Source organism: Stegodyphus dumicola, chromosome 11 (assembly GCF_044657685.1).
Source record: "Stegodyphus dumicola isolate Sdum_Otavi_A_Nest chromosome 11, ASM4465768v1".
Classification (NCBI taxonomy): Eukaryota; Metazoa; Arthropoda; class Arachnida; order Araneae; family Eresidae; genus Stegodyphus; species Stegodyphus dumicola.
This window is the reverse complement of record NC_140778.1, coordinates 48,911,645-48,937,940: the sequence shown is the minus strand read 5'-3', so window position 1 is coordinate 48,937,940 and position 26,296 is coordinate 48,911,645. Positions and strand designations below refer to the sequence as shown.

Here is a 26,296-nt window from a genome sequence, read left to right as displayed (position 1 = left end):
GGACGTATTATTTGCACAAAAAACTTAGTGTGGAAATAATTTGCGGCACATTATCTGAGATCCGCTTTGAATGAATACATAAAGTGTTATAATGAACAATCAGTTTTAATATTTCACTTGATACTGAAATGCATAAAATCAAATTGCGTTTCTATGTTTCAGGTTTATAAAATACAGCTGATAATTGAAGGGGTATCAGGTTTATAAAGTACAAGCTGATAATACATGATAAGGGAGAAGAAATTCCTAAATTACAAAATTGAATATTATATTTTAATAAAGTAAAATGATACATATTATAGATACATCCTAAAAAACGATAATATATATATATATTGTATATCGTTGTATACCGTATATATATATTATGTATTTATATGTATATCTACTCTTTTTCGGATGTAACTGTAATTACGTACTGTGCTGGTTTATCATCTTCCTGTAGCGATGCATTTGGATTTGCTGTGTATGAATCTGTTTCATTGAACAGGAACAAATAGGAAACAGAATATTGAAAATTGAATTTTTTTAAAGCATTAGTAATTTATATATATTAGATTGACTAAAAAGAGTATATTCATGCATAACGTATAAATATGCGAAGTGAATACTTTTTGGCAATCACCTTTCTAGGATGATCATTTTTAAAAATAACCAGTACTGTTGATAAAATAAACACCGGTACGATCTATCTGCCTAAGGGAAAGGATGCCTTCGTGGAAGACTTTCTAAGGGAAATTGGCTCCTAGACACGTTACACAGGGTAAAACCACGAAAGCGCAACCAGTCCCTTCGCGGGATTCGAAACTCGGACCGAAATACTGGTGTTCAGCTACTTTACAGCTTCGTGCCTTATTTCAGAGCGGATTCGCTATATATGAAACAGAGTAATGTGCTGTTACCGTATTTAGCAGCCTGCCTTTTTCCTTGACCTACCATAAAAAAATAAAATAGCAAAATTATAACAGCGTCTCTAAAAAGATGCTTTGCTATATTCTCATTAAATCTTTATCATTCTGCGCTACTAAAAACGAAGTACGATTATTTCAAATTCAAAATTTTATAACATTACTTTACAGAAAGCGATCTCATGTCTTCTAAAAATAAAACCCAACATCTGTTTCTACTCAAGCGCTTACTTTCTAGACAAAGTAATTTCAGTGTAACGTACGTTCAGTTTTATCTAACTTTGAACGGGAAAAAAAAAAAAAAAAAAAAAAAAAAAAAACTATGTACATAACAGGCAAAGATATTAACAGCACATAAATTTAATCAATTATATTGGATTACCAGAGGAGAAAAAAATAATTCGATGAGATAATTCTCTGAGAATTCATAAACGCTAAATTAAGAATAAATTTTATAAAATGTTTACTAATGAATACATGTATTTGCATAGTAAGTTTCCTTTTTTAAAAAATTTTTCATCTTTATCACGTTTATCGGAGTGTCGTATTTAACTTCACAATTATGCTCCGAAATTTCATTGCTGTAGATTGGATTATTACCAATATATAATTCTACTAGTAACCAGAGCCAGTATTAGAGGTTTTTGCTGCTCACTACAATATCTGTGGCTCTTACTTCTGCCACGCGCCGCCAGTGGCTGAGTGGTTAAGAATACTGATTACTGGAAGTTCGACCTGGTTTCGGTTCGATCCCAGGCGAACCAGCTGGCTGCATGGTTTGTTTTCCTGTTGTGCAACATGAATACGACCCAGTTTCCTTCAGCAATTAGGCTCACCCGCGGCCGAGCGGTTAAATCGCTGAACACTGGTAGTTCCGACCTGGGTTCGAATCAAGGCGAACGGGCTGGCTACATGGGCGTTTTCATAATCTTCCCCGTGTGTAACGTGTATGGGGAGCTTTGCTATAAACTAAACTATGCCTTCAGAAACTTCCTCCACGAAAGCATCTGCTATCTGCCACCTCGTGGCTTTGCTATATTCAAAGAGCCTAACCCAATTCTAGCACTCAGTTCCTCTCTAAATTCTAGCGGGCGAGCGCTAAAGTCGCCTATTACTGGTAGTTCAACCTCGGCACATTATCTGAGTTCAGCTTTGAATGAAAACAACATAAAGTGTTATAATGAACGATTAGTTTAAAGATTTCACTTGATACTGAAATGCATAAAATCAAATTGCGTTTCTACATATCAGATTTATAAAGTACAGCTGATAATTGTAGGAATATCAGGTTCATAAAGAACAGTTGATAAATACATGAGAAGTGGGAAGGAATTCATAAATTACAGAATTTAATGGTTGTAACGAAAATTTTAAGCACGAACGTTCTTCATAAAGTTATGAAAAAAAAAAGCAGTCAGTACCTTTAGTGCGGATAGTAATCACTACCAAAAATCTATGCTTTTCTGCCAATTTTTTGGTAGTTTTTCAAAACCTTCGGCTCGGAAACTTGGTGGCCCGAGTCCAAACACAGGTCAACCTCATTTCGGACGTCTTGTGCAGAAGTGAAGATAGGACCAGCAAGATGTAGCTGAAAGTCCGAACGTGCGATGTCGGGGTTATATGGTGGATGTGGTGAAAGATCCCTTTCGAGTCCGTACAGAGGCTAGCCGGTGAATGCAGACACGTAATGGTATTATCTTGATGGAACGTTACCTTTCTGCGCCGGAACTCAGTTCGACTCTTTTCCTTGATAGCAGCGTCAACATGCACTAGCATCTCGTTGTATCCTTTACTGTCAAGGGTTTTACCTTTTTCCATATACAATTTGTGATTAATACCACGGCAATCCCACCAAATACAAAAGAATGATCTTTTTGTTAGTCAAATTACGCTTTACGATGCTGCCGACGGACTCACGGGCGCAGATCAACTAAATTTTTGGCCTATGTTGTTGAAATAAATTTATTTTTCAACACAAGTGACTATCCAGATCACCAGATCCAAAGCATGATCTTTTCGTTAGTCAAATTACGCTTTGCGACGCTGCCGACAGGCTCACCGGGCGCAGACCAGCTCCCTTTTCGACCTATATTGTTTGTGTAAACTTGTCTAACTTTGAAAGAAAAAAAAAAAAAAAAAAAAAAAAAAAAAACTATGTATATAACACGCAAAGATATTACAGAACATAAATTTACTCAATTTTATTGGATTACCAAAGGAGGAAAAAATACTCAGATAACTCTCTTAGAATTCTTAAACGCTAAATTAAGAATAAATTTTATAAAATGTTTACTAATAAATACAAGTATTTTAAATAATAAATTTTTCCATCTCTACATATACCACGTTTATCGGAGTGTCGCATTTGACTTTACAATTAAGCTCCAAAATTTCCTTGCTGTAGATTGGATGATTACCAATATACTTACAATCCTACTAGTAACCAGGGCCACTATTAGGGATTTTTGCTACTCAGTACATTATCTGTGGCTCCTACCACACGCCACCAGTGGCCGAGTGGTTAAAACTACTGAATACTGGAAGTTCGAACTGGTTTGGGTTCGATGCCAGACGAATCAGCTGGTTGCATTGTTTGTTTTCACCGTGTGTAACATGAATACAAGCCAGTTCCCTTCAGCAATTAGGCCCTCCCGCGGTAGAGGAATTAAATCGCTGAACACTGGTAGTTTCGACCTGGATTCGAATAAAGGCTAACGGGCCGGCTGCGTGGACGTTTTCATAATTTTCTGTATGTGTAACGTGTATGGGTTGTCAATTTCTCTAAGAAAGTTCAACATGAAGGCATCCTACTGTGCTTTGCCATAATAACCTAATCTAAGCCTTCAGAAAATGACTCCACGAAGGCCTGCCATCTTAAGAAGGTAACCCTCGTGGCTTTGCTACATTCAAAGAGCCTAACGCAGTTCTAGCAAGCGAGCCGCCGAACACTGGTAGTTCATCCGGAGTTCAAGCCTCGATAACGAGTTGGATGCATGACCGATTTTGGTGTTTTCCAAATTCACCTGCTTTGGCGTAATCAAACTCTATAATTCTAAACAAACTGACGTTCGGTTCGGCTCCAACGGCTCTAGCACCACGTTCCAAATTATAACTACAGTTCAACAAATAAATGTCTGGCGTATACATTCGAATAACCTAAGTAAAAAAAAAAAAAAAAAAAAGGGGGCTTTTTAATTTCTTCCACAACCAAGCATGCATGCATGCACATAAAGCGAATAAAGAAAAACTTATGGAGTGCAATAGGGTTCTAATCCATAACATATTTAGTTAGTGATCGCCATCATTGGGAGCTATAAATATGCTATATTGACGGGAAGGAGAAAATTTTACTTCCTGAGTGAGCTAATTCAGAACTAGTCATTATTTCATCTGTCATCTTAAATTTAGGATGTCAAATTACGTGACTAACAAAAACCTAGTATTTATATGAAGCTTGATAAAAATCAAAGTTTTGAAGACGGTATATGTGATCATGTTCGGTTGATTACCATTATGATCAGCAAATAACAACAGCAATTTACTGATGTCTTTCTTATCTTTATATTCAGATGTAGTTTTCAGGGCAACTAGAGAAAATTTATTAATTACTTTTATTATTTTTGATACTTTATACGTACGAAGATACATACTTGTAGGAAGAGAGATATAAATATCATATTCGAACAAATAAAAACAAATCGTGACTTGAAGACCCTAGAGATACGGCTTCTGATTGCTTTTCAAATTTTTACCATATTAGTAACGATATAATCGAATAATCTTTCAAAGATTATTGTTTACCGATTTTAGGTAACAACTAGAAAACATTTTTTCGAACTTATCCTCAAACAAGTTTGCTATTGGTAATGAATACTGCTGTATCATGAATCAGGTACGGCGCTATGCATTTTGCTGACTTTGTACGCAATAAATTCTGTTGTCAAGTGCCCTTCCCACAAAATTCTAAAATTTTATTGCTTGATGCTTCGCTGAATTTTACAATTTTGCTGTACGTAAATTCTGCCGTACCGGCAGTGATCATGATTTCAAATTCCCCCTCCCCGAGATTTACTGTGTTATCTGAAAAACAGCTCACAAGTTGCTAAAAATAGCTATAAAACTGGTTCCACAGCTTTTAGCAACGGCCTCCCGTTGTGCGTTTGGAAACTCAGCTTTTGAAAGAAAAGGAAGGGGAATAATTTCTCTCTGACTACAGTATAGATGAGGTCCGTGACTTTGTTTGAGCTACTGCAGAATGTTCTGAAGTACACTTTTTTCTGTTTCGGCAACATTCATCTTGAGAATTCAACACTTGTTCATTAGCCCTTAGTAATTGACAGAAATGCTTTTAGAAAGTAGTGGGTTCATTGATACCAACAAAATGGTTGGTATCAATAAACTGGGGATACGTTAGTTTCAGTTGTTGGGTTCAAATGAACCTTTCAAATACTAAAAAAATCCTTTTGCATAATCGAATCCTTTTGCATAAAGAATTTCATCTGAGAATAATTTTTCGACTTAAAAATGAGTTTTGCAGTACTTTTTAAATACTACTTGTATTTTTATTTTCGAAAATTTTCATAAATATTGTAATTAATTATTTCCAATTTTAATAACTCGCAGAAAAAACACAATTTTCAAGAAATTTTTTTATTATGGTTATTCAAACTTATACTAATATACAGCATCTTTTATATTCCTTATACATTTGACACTGCATGCTTCAACCTGCATGTAAGTTTCTCTTCCTTAGTAACTCCTGACCCAGAGACGTCTCAATGAAAGCCAAATCATGCACAAAATTTTCACCTGAAAAGAAAAAAAAAAAGAAAATGATAAAATATTTTTAACACCATATTCTCGACCCCCCCCCAAAAAAAGAAATTGCAAGAAATACAAATTTCTAACAGAAAAATGCATTTTCAAGCAGCTGAAATTGTTTCACAAATTAATAATGCAGATAGCAAATGTAACATATGGCACTATTGCCACTCAGTGCAATCTCTGCATATCCTAAATTCTGCTGGCTGATGTCTTCGTAAGTTCTGAACATTTTTTTGCCTCTAAATTTTGCTGCTCAGTGCCCTCTGCTAAATTATAAAATTTTGACTACCACTGGTTGCACAGGCCCTGATCAAAGCAAAGAGGCAAGATGCTACCTGCTATTGATAAACTGCCTTATAAATACCACAAATGTAAATAAATATCAGTTTTATTTCCAAAACAGAATTATCTCACAGCTAAAGCATTGCCTTTGCAGAAAATCTTCTAAATGGAAATAGAATTGCATCCACATTACATGTGCAGAATCCCAATAATTCATTATAAACAGTTCCAAACCATAGTTAGGCTTAGAACTCACAACAGTATTCTTCTTGGAAGTCTTCCTAAGGAAATGGTAGTATATTCAGGGAACATGTGGGCAAAATCATGACAGTATATCACAAGCCTAATTCTTGACCATACATACTAGAAAGATCACAGAAATTCCTCACAGGAAGCTAGATTCATATAACAAAATTTCATGCAACATATGGCATATGGGAAAAAGCAAGGACATTATAATCACTAGCATAGTTTATACCCAAATGAGTCGCAGATGGTGCACTATGTGCTCACAGCTGATTATCACTAATGCAGATATATATTTACTAATATTTAGAAGATGATGAAGTATAGCAAAATATACAAAACATTAGTCCTTAAATCCAACACATTTTCTGATTTTCATACCATCTAGAATAATAGATTTGACGTTAGGTACAATATCAGAATTTTGGGTACATGAAATGTGAAATGGTTTTTTATTTTTAGTCACTGTTTCTAGTAATTTGTTCGAAAGTAACAAATAAGCTGGTTTCAGTCTGTCAATGAAATGTTAACTTGTCTGTCCTTAATTAAGACTCGGAAATATTTATCATATTTTTTCACCACAAAAAAATGGTCCCTCAATAAGCAAATTCAAGTGCCTTTTTCACACGATCAGTTCTCACAAACACATGAGAACTTGATCTCAAGTCTTTATGCATAAATATTTTATGTTTGTTAGCAGTTGATAAACTGGTGCTGATCCATAAAAGACAGTAAATTTGTTACAAATGGTTCAGGTTTAGTTTTAGTGGTAGGTAGTCGAAAAACTCACATGGTAACCTTATTTGCATAAAATATACCATTTGAGCTACAGAGTGATTAGTATCAGGACATATTGCAACTCTGAATCCTAGAAGGATTTCTGTCCATCTGATGTTGCTGTGAGCCTTTATTGCATTTTTTTAAGTTCTGAGAAACTGGTCAATTTTCCCACTGCAATGTGGGTGGTATGGAGTGGAACGTAAAACTTTAGCACCACATACTTTTGCAAGGCTCTTGAAAGGCTGCGACTCAAACTGTCTTCCTTGATCTGAGATTATGGAACTAGGCACAACAAATCTGCTAATCCAATGATTGTAAAATGCTTTGACAACCATTTCTCTTGTGATATCTGGTAAAGAAACTACTTTTCCCTAACAGGAAAAATGGTCAATAAATGTCAGATAATACGTCCTACCAGCAGATGGTGGTAATGGCCCAATCAGGTCAACTTGCACAATACTTAATCTAGCATGAGGTGCTTGGAACTCGGCTATTTTAGATTTTGTATGCCTGTTGACTTTGCTCCTTTGACAATTAACAGGACTTTTAAGTCCTACCAGTCGCTTGGGCGAGCCCGTCGCAGCGGGACATTACCCAGCGAACCTGGGGGAAAACCCCCGGGCTACTAGTACCATGCCGCACTAGGACGTGCCAGACTCCGAGGCCGGCCAATAAGTGACCTTTCCCAGAGCCTTCAGAACCACTAAGTTCATAAATTTTATACCCCCGTGGCCGAGACTGCCTAGATACAGATCCTAGCCAGTAGCTTCGCAGAGTTCTCTACGTCAACCCCCGGGGGGGGAATGTCAGGCTGGGTACTGGCATTTCTATTTCCATCAGCTTTTTTGCAGCATCAAAAACCTTCATTCTCATGTTAGCAGACACTTTCCTTACTCTTTCTGGCTGGTGACAAATAGTTTTATTTCTTCTTGGCTCATTGCCGGAATCTGAACTTCCGCCGATCGGCTTATAGCAGCTATCATCATTTAAATTTTCTTGCCTGTCGGGTCACCAGATTTTATGACTTTCATCATCCCCAGGTTGCTGTTCAATGCTATCCGCTTGCTTTGAAGAGTTTGGAAACTTTCATCTCTGGATGCTCATTTTTGCTTCTGCAGGAAATCGTTATGAGCAAGCATTTTAAGGTGTTTGAAGAAATCAAGGTCACATTCTTCAGCAGCAGTGAGAGGAACCACTACTTTCGAATATATATTCCAAGTTTGTGATCTCAGAAACAATAAACTGGAAAAAATTGCTCATTAATAATGCAGAAATCAGTAAAAAATTCAATAAAACCATATGGCATGCTAGGCCTTCCTACAGTGCTCCTAACTGAAGTTGGCGCACCAAACTACTATAGCAGTATCAGGCGAAACACAAAGCGAGGGGAACTAGCAACTTAACGCTCACTGTCTCGGAGTCCTCTCCGCAAACGATATCTATACCCTCTTAAGCAATGTCCTTGCCTTATAAAGCACATGTTGTAGCATACAGGAAAGTCCCTCATGTCCAATAGAATTCCTGTAAATCCAACGTATCTTTTTGCTTTATAAAGCACATGTTGTAGCATACAGGAAATACCCAATGTCCAATAGAATTCCTGTAAATAAAACGTGTCTTTTTACTCAGTACAATTGTAATTTCACTTTCGATGCCAAGTTATTAATTTCCAATACTTTCAAAAATTTCTAAAGCCTATCAGAATACACAATGTAAATAATTGTATTGGAGATCTTTCTTTGTGGAGCTTTTCCTTGGAGAACTGGAGTTATACTGAAATTATTGATGAATAAAAACAAAATATTTCATTGCAGACAATGTTTACATTGAAAAGTATAACACTTGGTGCAGAAAATGCTCACAACAAGTTAGCAGCTATAAATGAAAGCACACAGGAATATTTGGAAGCATAACTGGATGAGGAAACATTCGGAAAGAGATATCTTCTGCAATGGGAATGAGCACAGGATATGTAATCTTCAAAAGTTGATTACTGAAATAAGGCAGAGTTCATCAGATACATTTTTTTACAGAAACAGTGACTTTGTGGAGGTCATTACAGAAATGTGGTTATACTTAAATTACTGATGAATAAAACCAAAATACTTCATTGTAGGCACTGTTTACTCTGAGAAAAACATGGTGCAGAAAATGTTCAAGTTAGCAGCTACGGGAAAAGCACACAGGAATATTTAGAAGCAGAAGTGGATGACAAAACATTTGGAAATGAGATCAATTTAATTTTCTGCAATAGCAGTGCAGCACTGGAGATGCTCTCTTCAAACATTGATTACTGAATTATGGTACAGTTATCAGACACATTTTTCTACAGAAGCAGTGACTTTGTGGAGGTCTTTCTTGGAGAAATGGAGTTATACTGGAATTACAGAAGAATGAAACCAAAATACTTCACTGCAGGCATTGTTTTACATTGTGAAGTATAACACGTGGTGAAGAAAATGTTCACATGTTAGCAGCTATGGAGAAAGCACACAGGAATATTTAGAAGCAGAAGTGGATGTGGAAACATTCGGAAAAGAGATCAATTTAATTTTCAGCAATCGCGTGCAGCACTGGAGATGCTATCTCCAAAAATTGATTACTGAATTAGGGCAGAGTTCATCAGACATATATTTATTTCTTGTATTCAAATTAAGTATATGTAGATGTACATCACTTAATGGCTATCACTGTTTACAAGCAGGTGTATACAGTATGGTGGAGAAAATGTTCATAAAAAGTTAGCAGCTGCACAGAAAATATACAGGAATGTTTAGAGAACAAGCATATCAGGCCACATGAGTACTAGAACAAATTCAGAAAAGAAAAGATTTTCATTTTCTGCAACGGTAGGGCAAAAGAAACGATGTTATCTTTAATAATTAGTGGCAGTGCAGCACAGGAGATTATCTTCAAAAAATGACTGCTGAATTATGGCAGAGTTTATCAGACTTGTTTTGCTTTCTACAGAGGCAGTGACTTTATGGAGGTTTTCTTTACAGACATGTGGTTATTCAGAAGTTACTGATGATTGAAACCGAAAAACATCATTACAGGTATTGTTTACATAGCGAAGTATAATATGTGGCGCAGAAAATGTTCACAAGTTAGCAGCTATGGATCAAAGCACACAAGAATACTTAGAAACAGAAGTGGATTCGGAAACGAGATGACTTTAATTTGCTGCAATAGCAGTGCAGCACAGAAGATGTAATCTTCAAAAATTGATTACTGAATTGTCAGAATTCATCAGGCTTATTTTTCTACAGAAGCAGTGACTTTGTGGAGGTTTTCCTTGGAGAAATGGACTTATATTGGAGTTACACATGATTCAAACCAAAATACTTCTTTACCGCAAGTATTTAAGTTCAGAGGTGTAACATGTTGTGCAGAAAATATTCTCAACAAGTTATCAGCTATGGATCAAAGCACACAAGAATACTTAGAAACAGAAGTGCATGAGGAAACATTCAGAAAAGAGATGACTTTAATTTTTTCCAATGTTAGTGCAGCACATGTGATGCTATTTTAAAAAATTATTTATTGAATTATGACAGAGGTCATCAAACTTATTTTCTTTTTCACAGAAACTGTGACTTTATGGAAGTCTTCTTTGCATAAATGTAGTTTTACCAAAGTTACTGATGATTAAAACCAAAATATATGATTGCACGCATTATTTACACTGCAAAATATAACATGTGGTGCAGAAAATGTTCACAACAAGTTAGCAGCTATAAATGAAAGCACACAGGAATATTTAGAATGAGAAGTGGATGATGAAACATTCAGAAAAGAGATGCAATGGCAGTGCAGCACAGGAGATTCTAGCTTCAAGTATTGATTACAGAATTATGGCAGAATTGATCAGACGTATCTATTACTGAAAGCAGAGACTTTTTGAACATATTTTTTTAGAGAAATGGGGTAATATTCTAATTAGGTATGGATTTAATCATAATGCTTTGTTGCAGGCATAGTTTTTATTCAGACGTAGAAAATGTTACGGTGTGCTGGCTTGGCTTGTTACTGATTACAAATCAAAAATAATTTTTGGTTTCCTGATTCTTTTCTCTCCTGCATTCTTTCTAGGAGATGAAATAATTTTATCTGCTTCTGAAATTTCAATTTCTCTTTTTTCTTGTGTTTGTTTTACAGAAGCAGTGGCCTGTTTTTGTTTCTCATTCTGTGCTCTAGCATCAACAATATACTTCGGTTCTCTAAGAGACATTTTTCTTGGTGCTCTTGGATCAACAAGCTCAGGAAGAATACAATTCACGTAAAATTTTTCGAGTTTTGGAACTAAACTGATCCAGAAAGTTTTGTCTTCGGGTATTCTTAATGTGATTGCATCTTCTCTGCACCATATATATAAATCACACCAATTCCTCTCTGTTATGGTTAACTGCCCTTGAATTTGAAAATAATATTTGTGGCTTTTCGGTAAATAAAGATTATTATCAGCATCCATCCGAAGACCAACAGAATTAGGCTTGCTGAAAAAGTCTGACAAGTCTGCTGAGAATCTGGCTGTATAAGGACATTTTAGTTCAAGTAATCCATCTTCGTCTATCAATCCTTCGTCTATCATCTGGCGAAGTACAAAGAAAGGGATATTTAGGATCAATAAAAAGGCCACAACGTCTGATGTTTTTTCCCATGTGCTTTTCCTTGTATTGATTTAAGGCTACTGCTTCGTTAGCCAAGCCATACTTTAATGCTTTAGTTGAAACGTTATCATTATATATGATACGTTTCACTAAAGCAGCACTGAGTGTTGTTGGACGCCTATCAGCAACATCTTTGAAAAAGGATGATGATATTCTTCTTGATCTTTCATGACGCCATCTTTCAGATGATGACTGTCCACGTGTTACGGCCTCAAGAGAATCTTTTTTGGAACTTCAATTGATATAAAAAAATTTTTAGCTGCCAATTCATATGCTTCATCTGATAGGTCTGGTTTCTCAGGAAAATCACCATAAGAAATATCCCCACCTTGCTGAATATGTCCTGCTTTCCTCATATTTCTCTTTTTCTTCTCAGTGTCAAAAAGTCTACGTCTCTCAAGACGTTTTACATGGCGCTTATTTCTGGAAGCTAAGAATTTCAAAGTTGGAGTCCTGGGGCTACTTCCTGTTACAGCTTTTTGTGCATTTTTTTGCCACTGCTGTGCTGGATTTTGATAGGCCATGACAGCAATACTCGCACGCCTGTTCATGCCACCAGCTTTGGAAAAATCAACTCTTTTTCCACCAGATGTTTTACACAGTTGACTCATGAAGCTTTCAGCAGGATTATTTGTGGCATTCCAAATAAGAGTACTGCTACACGATATCAGTACTCTTCCCACTTCTGCTTCAATAGCTTGCAACATACCCGAGGAAAAAATTTCATTGTATGTGCTGTCCAACTCTGCACCTTTCTTTGCACAAAAAGCACTACAAGCATCATGCTTGCCAAATATATGATGTGGCCCATTTCTCAAGTCAGATACTAATGCATCAATAGCTTCTTGTGTGTGCTGATAATGGCTAGGTAAAGCATGAGCTTTTATAGCTACTCTAGCACCTCTGACTAACAGTGGCATTTTAATTTTCAGCAATTTACGGGCAGCAATTCCCTTAGCCCCGGGGAAGCGCGCAGTATTTTGCTGAAGTTTCTCAAGAGCTCTGCGATATCTTCGAACAGCATGGTTAGCACATTCTACTTTGATCACCCGTCCTCCATATGAAACGCTTTCTTTCACTTTGGCCATTGCGTTAGCATCTCCATCTCCAACAAGTCGAGTACAACGTATTTTGTGAACACACTGGAGATAATTCAGACCTTCCACAATGGCACTGCTTTCCATACCTGTAGAAGGCCCATTCCAATTTCGCCAACAAAGGTGCACTTTATTTGGCATCTTGCCATCTTCAATAGCACTGCATATAAGGCACACTTTGTTGCGAATTCCAACAAACAAAATTTTCTGGGTGACCATGCCTATAATAACAGATATGCCACTTGAAGCATTGTAACCATGCCCATAGCTTCTTTTACACCAACCTCCATCAACAATGACAGTTATACAGTGATAACCATCATTATCTTTATCATTGCGAAGTTCTGCCTGCCTTTTCTCCTCTTCTATAGCAGCACACATAGTTTCCTGTGCACATCCCTGTATTATTTTGCCAGTAGTTCGCTCACAAGAAGCAAAGGTCGAGTTGCTCATATACGGAATTTCCATGATGCTAAACTTTTCCTCTTCTTGTGAAAATCCACTGCCAGTAGATAACGCACCTAATACTGCAAGCTGATTTAGGCTGCTTTTCTCCATATCAGAACAAATTGTTGCCATTTCCCCACATAAAATTTTATCACATACATAGTTATATGTAGTGACAAGACCACGTCGAATCACTTTGTTAAAAATAAATGATCCTCCAAATTTACAATTTAGGGAATGTTGCTCTAATGTCCTAGCCTGCACTATTACAAAAGACATATTGCAAATTGTTCTGCCAGATGGTAATGGATTTGCCTTTCGTCGATCTTCCCTTTCGATAATTAAAGGTGAATCAGGACACAGAAATTCATCATTAAGGTTCTCCTGAAGAGGCTCAGACTCCAAGCTAAAATATATATATATACAATATATATACATATATATAATTAATATATATAAATATTACAAATTAGGTTTAAATTTGGCTTATTTGATGACAGCAAAGCACTTGATCTTCCTAAGAGGAGGAATGCTTTCATGGAGGACTTTCTAAGGGAAATGGCTCATATACACGGGGAAAACCATGAAAACGCCCATGCAGGCAGCCCATTCGCAATTAGGTTTAGGAAATTTAGGCAACAGATAGCAAATAAATTAACAATAATAATACACTGGATTACCAGTATATTACTACAAGAAGATGAGTCATCTTCACAACTGCTGCTTCCATGCTCGCAGTGTCATTTGCTCGTGCAATATTAGTCACTACTTTGTGTGCCGGAGGTTTCACATGAAGGGCCTCTACACCTGAGTATAAAATGTTCGTGTTCCAGTAAACACTGAATTCAGAGGGGCAAGAATAACTCTTTCATGGTGGATAACTCAGTTACCAAATGGCTTTCTAAGGCTCTATTCAAGCCGTTGTATAAATGTCATAATTCCCACCTAACAACGCTTTGTAGTCAGACCTTGCTATGTCACAAAAACTAGTTTGGGCATTAAGCTTGAAGTTTTCAACTTTGTGCCGACTTGATATAAGAGTCGGCCAATCAGAGCATATACATAAAACCTATTGAGAGAGAAAGCTGTAGACACATACATGCATGCACAAATTTAGCTTCTCTAATTGGCTATGGCTTAGACCCTCTCTCGCAGGTGTGAATGGAACTCCCACATTTTGTGCCTTATGATTATGCGTCTATGACATTTATACCATCATGTGAACGGAGCCTTAGGATGGCATACTAAGAAGATGCACTGTCTTGTGGGGATAAGCAATTTATACTCCTAAGCCTAAAAAAAAAACTTGGAAAAAAAAGATCACGACTTAAATTTGTTGTCTAATTGCTCTAATTTGAGGCACATTATGAGAGGAAAGCAAAGGTAGTAATCAGAATTATTTAAAAAATTTTATCCTTATATTTTTCTTAAAAATTCTGTAAAATAATAAAATTTGTGGTTTTCCTCAAATAAATATATATGGAAAAAATAACAGCCACATAATCACGGATTTCATTTTGTTATATTTTATTAACAAAATTTAAATTATTAAAAATCTCTTTCATGAAGGGAACATAAAACATCATGAAAACAATGAAAAAGAAGCAATATTTAAAAAAGATAGTAGGCTTATTGATGAGGCTCCCATCAAAAGAATCAAACCCCAAAATATTTTCATTTGCTTCAGTGTCCCGACTGAAAATTTCACTGATTTCAATGAATATATTTAAAAAAAAATCTTTTATTTTCAAGTTCTTTCATGCAAAACGTCCAAATTTGGTACAAATCAAATTCATCCCCCTCTTTTTGATAGCTACAATATTATATTTAACAGTTTTAATAGCTATCAGTATGTAAACAACATAATGTAACACCATAAAAGAAAAACATAAATGATGACATTTTAATTTTGGCATAGAGAAATACATATTTACCCCAAAAGAGAGCTTGTATTTCTACCTTCTACGTCAGAGTCAATAACTGAAATGTCCAGATCAGAACCGAGAAGAAAAGAACCATAATTAGTTTAATTAAGATACAATAACACACCGACCAAGTATTAATTTGAGAGTCAAGCAACAAAAATCAGCATCATATTTTGAAATATTCACTATTTGAAAATATAACGCTGATTTTGGTTGCTTGACTTCTAAATTAATACATAATTCGTTAACCATAATTAAGTAACTGTAATATCATGCACAGCTAATATCTATTTTAAAAATAAACCAACTTACCTCAGGAAAGCCTGGTTTGTCTTAGGAACATTAGCTGTAACTTCTGGCGTAGAAAAGTCAAATTTTTCACTTCCGGACCTAAGAATGAAAGAAATAAACTGCTATAACATAATTAAAAAAAAAAAAAAAACATGAATAAATAAATAACACATAACAAATTTAAGCATTAAGCTATGTATGACTACCACCCATCTCAGACAGTGCGACAGATATTGCTGTATACTGTTTCGCCATACCCTGTGTAGCTATTATATCATGCTGTATAACCACAGTTTAGAAAAATTACAAAATGTGTTATTTATATCTATCTAAAATGGTACATTACTACATGATTTGTAAGAATAAATTAGAGGGCTCTGCGAATGAAATTCCTTCCAATTAAAAAATGTAGGAATAAAGAAAATGCAGGAATTGCAAATGCAGAAATGAAAAAGGGGATTATATTTTTTGTACAGTAATTTCAATATTAATTTTAGGGGCATAAAATATTAGGCCCCTAAAAGCAGAATATAGTTTTTAAATGTTCAGATAATCTTCCTATGAGAAGAATTCCTTTGAGAAGTACACATCTGAACCACAATTAAAAAACATGTACAAGAACAGAGCTGAGGACTTCTGTTTGCAGAAAGTCTGTCACATAACATATGAAAAGTTTCTTATTGGTAGATTTTTGATCAGACGGATATTTTAATGTTATACAGAGAAAGCATTCACTCCCTTTATACTGGAGATAATTCAATTTGGACAATGGCAAAAAGGCTAAGCAAGCCTGAGCGTATTGGTCCCATTCTTGGCACTAGTTTGGTTTACGCTCAAAATACACAGCAGATATTTTCTAATTACCTGCATCCCAATATCAATTCAATTCAGCTTTTGGTGGAATTTACCATTTGTGACATATTTTTCAAAAACTACACTTCACAACATGCATACATGACAAATACACAGAACCATAAATAAACAAGCAATAATATATATTTATATATAAATTTTACTAAATGATCATAAAATGTTCCAACGCTAAAAGAAAGTTTTAACATCCAAGTAAATGACATAATAAAAAAAAGCAAGTTGAACAGCGAGCACATGAATAAATGTGCATACGCCTGTAAAAATATACCATAGGTAACTGACAAAGCATTTCGTAGCAAACATATGACTATAAAATTTCCAATAATACATGTAACGATGGTGAATTCAATTTAGATCGCAAGAACATGCTCATACTTTTGAAAAGATTCAATTATTTCAGCAATTCCTTGTGAATTGGAATTTACCCTTTCAATATTTCCCAACAATTTAGTGTGAATGGAGGAATAAATTCTTATAACAGAATTGAACAATTATTAGCATCCCCTCATACACACACATACAAAAAAAAAAAAAAAAAAAACTTACTTTGTAAAAAAATCATCCGGGCAATGATTCTCCTTTGACAAGATGCAGTTGTATCAATAATTTCTGACCTTCAATAAAAAAAATACGCATATTTTACTTCGGAATTAACTTACTACGAAATCATAAACACGGGGTAGTCGATATAAAGAATAAATTATTTCTCACCTTTCGAAAACATCCGCTTGTTCGGAATCTTCCACATCTCGGGAATTTAATTTCATATTTTTTTCTTGAGCTCGACGTTTACGCTGAATTCTGGATCTTTTATTAAAACCAGGATGTTTTTTCGGTCGTCCTTGATATTTTCGCATATTTTTTGCAAACTGACCACAGTACAAATAAATGTAAACAAAACGAGTGCGGAATAGCAATGCAATAGGGTTGCCGTAAACGTCATTCTGCTGACAGCTGACAATGTTTAGTGAAAACTGTGTATAAAGGAATATATGAAACGCTTCTAAATATTATTTAGAAAAAAATATGATTTATAACTGATATCAAAATCAATTACTTCGTGAATTTTTGCAGAAATAAGATTACAATGTTAAATTTTAACTCGTAGCGCCATCTATTGATGGCTTTCCAAACTACACATTAAAATTACGTATTTCAAACTAATTTTTTTAAAATATAATATTTAAGTAAATTTCATTTCAAACCTGATTCTAACATTGTGATTCGAAAACTGACCTATTGCTTTATATTTCTGCCAAATTGCACGCAACATAGTTTCTTAATTAGCGATTCTGCGTGTAAAAAAATTTTTAGTATTGAAATGCTGCTGTAGTAGACCACCTTAAAAGTCCCGACTCCCACAGAATTTCCAAAAATACACTACGATCCCCATAAATACATCCGTGAACAAAAGACTCCTTAACAACTCCGACATCGTGCCTTTTCGTACTAAATTTACTTTGCACACAATCTAAAATACGCGGCTGAAACCTTCCCAACACGTCTTTCATCGCAACATAGGCCATTTCAAAAATACACGCGACACGAACCAACTAGCAATTATTAAACTACTCCACCAAAAGATTTTTCAACATCGACATGGTTGCCATACAACACGCAATCGCGCCAAAACCAGCGCAAAACACATATCGCCACATTTGGTGAAATTAGGGCGTTTATCAGAGTTGTACAAATTTATAAATAGATAAAACAATTTAGAGCCAAATTAATGGATCATGAAGATTAAAAATAAGAAAAAAATTTGAAAAAAATCCAATAATAGGTATTGTTTTTAAGATTTCGAACGTCCTTTAACCGCCCCTCCCTGAAGTACATGCCAATCATCCCAGTTTACGTCTCTAATAATTTCGAGAAATTTAACATATGGATGCAAATTTTCCTAAACAAATACCAGGCTATGTATCCTTCAAAACCTCCTCGACGATTGTAAACCGGCAAAGAATTTTTGAAGTCACGCCATTGTCTTTCATATACTGTGTTAGTATGAGCTTCGGTTTCAGGATCTACGAAATGGAGCGAATGGTTAACTTGCAAGTGATTAAAACCTTCTTCGCTCAAATGGTCATAAGCTTTCCAGCAGTGCGAAATAATCAGGGTTTCCGGTTCGATCCAATCCTTAATTAAAGCGAGAAGAGTATCCACTGTTCTGTCTGGCGCAGCAACTAATAAACAGCGACCTGAATCGCCCTCTATTCGCCCCCAAAACCCACTGCCCTTCAACGAATCGACCCTTGTTAAACTTTCGTTTCCCGATTTTGGACTCATCAATCTCCACGATTTTCCCTGGCCCTCCGATCTTCTCCATTTTAGTTTCTACAAAATTAATTAAAACGTCGGTTATATAACTGCGCCAGTCGGCTACAGCTTCTGAAAAAATACCGAGCTCACACTGATTTCTATCGTACGAAGAACCCATGAATATTTCGTACACTAGAGCTAAAATGACAGCAATTGGAAGTTTACTGCCGGTAAAAAAGGAGGAATGTCTAATAATTTTCTTACCGTTACAGCGGTTATTTCTTCCAACATGACCACAATATCATATACGGCCGTCTCAGAATCGGCTCTTCTAACGGTCTTCATCTGTGATCTACATTTTCGCACTTCATTGAAGAAACAATTAACGACGTTTCCTCGAAAAATTTAAAATAAATTTCCTCTGACCCTTATAAGAAATTATAAATAAATCTTTGATTAGGAAAGCCAGGCTGGCGAAAATAAGGTCTCAAAGGACAATTTTTTTATTCCGAAACCAAAAATTCTTGGTACTTATCAAAAACAACATTCATCTTTGAAGGAGACATTTTTGAAGGAATTCGAAGATATGAATTAAATTTTAAAATGGCGCGGTAATGCACAAATTTTCAGCAACCTATCAGGGAGCTTATTACAGCTCATTAATGCACATATATTCTATAACCAATCAGAGAGCTTATTACATCACGCCTAGAATTAAATTTATTTAAAAATTCATACATAATAAAATCATTTTAAAAAAGAAATGCAAAATTAAATTGTATTTTAATATTTAACAGCCATAAATAATGTTTAAAACATTAGATTAAATTTATAGATATTAAAACCAATTACTTTTAAAGTAAGGTGACGTCACTGATTACATCATCCACAGCATAAAATTTCATAAAATATGATAAAGAATAAAATTTTTATTTCAAATAAAAATGCAAAATTAAATTGATTTTTAATATTTAGAAGCCATAAATAATATTTAAAACACGGAATTTATGCATAATAACACGCATTATTTTTTAAATAAAATGTCAACAAAGTATCGGTTACCATAAATAACTTATCCAGCAATGGGTTTACCATAAGTCGTATTACTCGCCAAAAGAAAAATTGCCAAAAACTCGCCAAAATCCGTGCAACCGTTTACCAAAGTAGCACCAAAATTGATACTAATTTTTATAAGTGCATGCTTTTTGTTAAAATTTTTATAGCTCACCACTGCCCATATAATTTCGCACTTCATTAAGAAAATGAATACATGTCTTATATGGCTATCTTAAGGTAATAATAATACACATACTTTTAATACTTTTCTAATGAATTTCATTTTTTTAAACAATGAATAAAAAATAACTGAAAGTACTGTAATTGTAGACTATTTTTTAAGTATTCTTTTTTTTTTTTTTTTTTTTTTTTTTTTTTTTTTTTTGTATTTAATGATTCCGTATTTTTTATGTATTAATTATTTGTATTTAGCGAGAATCCATCTTGGCAAGATAAAAAGGCGCCAAAAACAGGTATTTTGCTTGGCGAGAAAAAAAGTCGCCAAATTTCCGATTTGGGAGGTATATCAAAGTAGTTCCTATAATTTTTATTCACCAGCTCAGTAGTCAAAAATCTCATCTTCTATCTTTTAATAAACAAATCGAATTCTAAAGATAAAAACTGTTGCCAAAAACGATTATGCAATAATATGCAAAGTAAACATTTATAATTATTATAGTATTATGAGTATTAAATTATTGTGAGTTACTTTCAAACTAATTATTTATATTTTATGCCGTTACAAAAGTATAAAACATGACATAACGAGTTTGTAAAGAATACAAACTCTGAGAAGCATACATTTATTAAAATAAAGTTACAGTGACAAAGATGCGATTTGTAAAATCAGATATAATTAAAGAAGTTTCGATAAAAATAATGAGAATGCTAATGTAATAATAATGAATGCTATGTACAATATATACAACTATATACAGGAAGATTCTGCTTTATGTAGGAAAATTCAGATCTCTAGCTAAGTGGGCTGCAAGCGGACGTAACTCTTTATCTTTAGGTAGTGGAATGTAATCAAATACTTTTAATTTCATCATGTGAGGGCATGTAACTGCTTTCTGGAAAAAGCTGGAATTTAAACGATGAAGATGTTCTATGACTGTTTCAATTTTCAAATCTTTGTGTAATGTCTTATTTGATGTAAAATAATGCGCGTTCGTGAAGGTGCGCAGCAGCTTGTTTTGAGTAATTTGCAATTTAGATATATCCCTGTCTCTAACTGATGCCTACGCGGGGGATGCGTATGTGTAGATTGGCCGTATAAAAGAGATGTATAAGTGCCGCTTTCTTCTTAAGTCCAGTTTAGAGTGCTCGATAAAAATTGGGGTAAGACTCTGAATAACTCCTAGTGTTTTTTCGCTTACATGAGTCAGATGATCCTTCCAAGAGAATGAGAATTTATCATTGATAATGACGTCAAGCTAATTCACTTGCGTGCTCTGGGAACTTCTGTGTCGAAGAGCTTCAGCTTTTCTGTGATTTCCGTAGCACAGTTTTTCTTTCTTATAATAAGTAGCTTGGATTTATCTGCAATAATTGAGATGCGTCATTTAGTGCACCCGAATTCTATTTGCGGCATGACTTGTTGAAGTTTCCTGACAGCTAGATTCGGACACATAGATTTGACAGCAAGCACCGTATCATCGGCATAGCAGCCAATGAAGTAAATGTAGTTTATGCCTGTTTTAGGGAAGTCTGTCACAAAGAAAAGATATAAAACTGACCCTTGTGGGATGCCCGCGTGAATTCTTTTGACTTCAGAGATCTCATTTCCAATAGAAACGCGAATACTTCTGCCTTTAAGGAATGAGTAGATGAGACACGTTAAAGTTTTAGTGAATCCGAGGGAGCGGAGCTTGAATATTAGACCCTCATGCCAGACGCGGTCGAACGCTTTGGCCACGTCTAGCATGAGTAAAGCCACATTTTGTCTGTTATGTAGTGCACTGCCGATGTACTCTGAAAGTCTGACCAATTGTTTCGCAGTGGAAAGTGTTTTTAGGAATCTAAACTGTTCTTCTGGGAGTTTCTCAAAATACGGTTGCATTCTGTGGTGTATAATACGTTCAAATATTTTCCCCAAAACAGGAAGCAGACTAATTGGTCTAAATCTTTCTGAGCGGGAGGTATCCTTGCCAGCTTTAGGTAAGACAATCATTTTGGCTCTTTTCCAGGCATAGAAGCGAAAACCTGTACCAGGTGCCGATTTATAGCCTCATTGGAATCATGGATAAATAAAAGGGCTAGTTCATTCCTTTGTTCGACTCTTCGTCGACGCGAGTCTAATGGGTCTGATGAGACCGACACCGACTCTACCACAAGTCAGATGGCGGTTTTGTGACGCCACAAGTTGTGGTCATCGGAGATCTGATGCGTCGTCCGTTTTAACCAACGAAGCGAGGTTGTTAACTATTGCTATTGGATCAGTGTTCTTTTGTTGACATATTTGTTGGTCGATTCCGACTTAATTTTGAGAAATATGGGTGGATGTGTTGCATCAAATTGTTCCAATCATTCAAAAAATAAGTTTAGGACGTTTCCCCCAAAAATGAAGAAAGACGAAGAAAATGGATAATTAATTCTCGTCAAAATCAATAGATTCCGGTCTCAGGAGCCTGTTTTTCAGGTAAGTTCAGCTTCGAATTTTTCCATACAATATTAGAATAAATTACTCTTCGTATTTCTTCAAAATGTGCATTTTCGTTTAACTCTCATGTATTCATGATCAAATGATTTTATAAATACAAAATAAACTTTAAAATGTGTGTGTGTTTGTGCGGTAAATTATAGCCAATACTGTTTGTGATGTTGTTTCTTTTAGTATCGAAAATAGTTTATGCTATTTGTAAAATTGTACACTACATTTCATGTAAATTTTGTGCTTGGTTAGAAATGTGATATGCCTTTCCTTGTTTCAATTTTACTCTACGCGTGGTAATTTAAAGTCGCATGCTATATTTTGATGTATTGTCACCAAACCTGTTAGTTTGCACCTTTGTTAAAAATTGTATAGACAGTATGATCTAAATTATAAATTATTTAGATTTTTCGTTATATTAAGATAAATAAATTGCGTATTTTTTAGGCATTTTGAAGAAGTATTAATTTAAATATTCTCTGCATCATTTTGATCCTATTATCATGCTATTATGTTATAGTAAACCTTCATGTTGTATTTCTAACTATAGTTACTTTAAATTTATTTTCAATGTGTGAACAGGAAATATGTTTTAATTAGCAGTATTAATTAATTAATTTTGCAAATTTAGGTGGTGTTTAAAAGTCCTCCTGAAATTTTTAAATTATGCTTTCTATGTGAAAAATAATTCAAAATTTTCGAGACAAAATAATAATGGAAATATGACTATGGATGAAGAATTTATAAATATGCAAAGCAGATGCGGTAAATATTCCCTCCTGTTGCAATATCTAAGCAAAGATCATGTAATGTTTGACTGCACGTGGAATTTTTTTCAAGAAGCTTATTCAAAATAAAAAGCGGCATGAGCAAAGTTTTGAACTCCTGCTTTTAAAAGAAAGAAACTAAATAATTTTTTACTGTTCAGTTCTGTCTGTGAAAAAGTACAATAGTTATTGCTGAAAAATTGTTGCTTGTCTCTTTGACCAATAGTTAGGCCCACGAGTAGCTGAATGGTTAAGGTCACTGAATGCTAAGAGTAAATTTTGTGTTCATTTTCCGAACATGTTACCTGCATGGTTGTTTTTTTTTTTACGTATAATATGAATGCAAGCCAGTTCTCAATAGAAAGTCCTTCGCTATGAGCATATAGTACTTTTGAGCTTTGTGATAGTCAACTAACCACTGTTATGAATATTAGATAATAAGCTTAACATTGGTGAAGATCTTTCTCATAAATTTGACATGGAATATTTCTTGGTCTTCTAAATCAAATTTACTTTTGTGTGACCTTAAATCTGATGCACCAATCATAAATCTGCTTTGGCGTGTTATTAAGAATTGTGAATGAAAAATGTATCGCTACTGTGAAAGAATGCTCAACTAATTTTTACCTTACTACTAATAAATTCTTATAGTATTGTAATGGCTTGCTCTGTTGTAAATTTTTCGCTAATGAGAAACTTTCAGTAGTGTGTTTCTTTTAATTGTGTTATTGTTTATGCCCTTTCATTTGTAATTCTTAGAATAAGGATAATGAAAGTATTTAATTACTTTATATTTAAGAAATAATTAAGTTTTTTATTTATGTTATTATTTTGCACAGATTATAAAGTAAACATTTTACACAAGAGAGCACATATTTTTCGGGAATATTGTTTAAAGTAAAAATGAGTCTTAATTATTCAGTTTTAAAGAATATAAATAATAATAAGAAAATAAAGTGAGGCTCTAGCGTAGGATTGAGTGCCCCTTTGATTAGCGACAATTTTTTTTTTTTTTTTTTAATTTTGGCGATGAAACCTCACTTTTGGTTACTATGATAGTTTTAACTTTGTTTTAGCTTTCTTATTTAAATGGAAATAGATTGATGTGCACATGGACGAATTTAAGGCAGTGCGCAATGCCTAGTTTGTGCAAGTCTAGGAAGCATTTTTAAGTGAAAACAAATCGATGTGTACATGGACACAGAGTTTGTGCAATTCTTTTTTTTTTTTTTTTTTCTTTTGCTTATTACGTGCTCCGCCCTTAGGCACTACATGGAAAAGGAGGAATGCCCCGTGGAGGTCTTTTTAAGGGAAACTGGCTTGTATCCACGTTACACATGCGGAAAATAACGAAAACGCCCATGCAGCCAGCCCATTTGCCGGGATTCGAACCCCGGACCGAACTACCAGTGTTCAGCGGCTTTTACCGCTTGCCCGCTGGTAGGCTTGTGCAATTATTTGACTTCTTATTTTGGTTTTGTTTAGCGCCCATCTTGAAATTGTGCCTTCCTGGCGCCGATCTTAGCGTCAAAAAAGAATCGCCAAAAAACAAAGGGCACCCAACTGTAAACGTTTACCTAAAATCACTACTCATCATGACATCAAATTTTTTTAGATGAATTTAGATCAGTAAAATATTCAAGACTCTGCAAATTGTAAAAAAAAATAAATAAATAAATAAATAAATAAATAAATAAATAAATAAATAAATAAATAAATAAAAAAAACCACCACTGCACGTATAAAGAATTCTTTACTTGATTGCAGTCTTAATGTGATATGTCAGAACACTTTCATATTTCACAATGTATTTATTCATTAAAAATTATTATGCATTCAAGTTTGTTTTCATTTTAATCCTAGTTTTGGAAAGGCATAATAAATTATTTTCCAGAATATAATGTCTGTTGTAATGTCCATAGATGGATTTATATTAAAATATAAAATTTTGTTTGTTAGAAAGTAATACCAATTTTCATAAATTCAACTGCTAAAGAAAAATACACAACAGCACATTTATAACCAATTTTATTACAGCATCTTTACACATATCATTATAACTGAAATCTGATACATATTATTATGTGTTGACACAAGAGAAATACAATGCAAGAATATAAAATTAGATCATTTTAACAAATGAACGTTCATAATATGAAGCATTTATTACAGTAAGACCCCGCTTAACGCTGTTTCGTTTAGCGCTGTTTCGGTTTAGCGCTCTTTTATTTCAACCCGAGATTCCTCGAAATTGCTCGCAGAGCTACGGGGATTCCCCGAAATTGTGCGCAGCGCTAAGTTTCCAAATAACATATCTGAAACAGTGTAGTTGTGTTTCTTGTTTGGTGCGGTGCTGTACGGAGGCATTTTTATCATTTGAAACATTTGTTGACATTAATGTAAGTATAAATTTCTATAATACTATAACGATTAATACAGTGACAAATATTATGATCTTTGTTTTTATCATGGGTGATAATACGAGTAAAACACAAGAAAAGAAAGCAACCAGAAAAAGCATTTCACTGGAAACTAAAATGCAAGTGATTAGAAGAATGGATTCTGCTGAACGTCAATCTCAAATTAGTGCTGCATTGAATTTGGCAACTTCAACAATAAGGACAATTCTTAAGAATAAAGAAAAAAATACTGTCATCGGCAACTGCAACTACGTCAAGCTTTGCAACTATAATTACCCGTTCTAGAAATAACGTGATAGAGGAAATGGGAAAACGACTGTTTATATGGATTGACGACGAAATTGAACGCAAGATGCCATTAAGCCAATCTATTATAATGCCTTCTTGACAAAAGGCAGAAAATTGGAAACACTGAATAGACTGAATGATCTGACTGACTGAGAATTTTATTTGTTTTTATAAGTATATTCCTTTATATTATTTTTATTTTTGTAAGAAATAAATGTTTGATTTTATTTTTATTTAAAAATTATTAAATTTAATACCTTGTAAGATTTTCACTAGTGTAATTCTCAGTTACTGTAGAAAGTGACGAATCTTAAGAACTAGTTAGCGAATAATCGCTTAAGTTCGTGTCACAAGAAACAACAAGATGGAAGGATAACTAACCCCTTATTATTCCAACAAGATTTAACGAAACTCCGTCTTGGAGTGTACAATCAAAGCCGACACTCGGGCTTGAACTTAAGAGACTAAAAATTTAACTAAAACTAAGATTAACTAAAGAAATATAGCCGA

At 34.5% G+C, this 26,296-nt stretch overlaps 1 protein-coding gene and 1 long non-coding RNA gene across 3 annotated transcripts in view; one reads left to right on the top strand and one right to left on the bottom strand.

Moving 5' to 3' along the window:
* LOC118187478 (uncharacterized) overlaps nucleotides 1-26,296 on the top strand; it is a 77,039-nt gene that overhangs the window by 24,786 nt on the left and 25,957 nt on the right. The gene's annotated exons all lie outside the window — the stretch shown is intronic.
* Nucleotides 5,543-17,656, bottom strand: LOC118188816 (uncharacterized). Of its 2 annotated transcripts, XR_015043938.1 has the most exons (4): nucleotides 17,055-17,656; nucleotides 16,890-16,957; nucleotides 15,492-15,569; nucleotides 5,543-5,717 (listed from the first exon to the last, which is right to left on the bottom strand). It is a non-coding gene; the product is annotated as an uncharacterized LOC118188816 (long non-coding RNA). The 2 variants fall into 2 exon arrangements; XR_015043939.1 differs by lacking the exons at nucleotides 15,492-15,569; nucleotides 16,890-16,957; nucleotides 17,055-17,656 and adding an exon at nucleotides 15,189-15,264.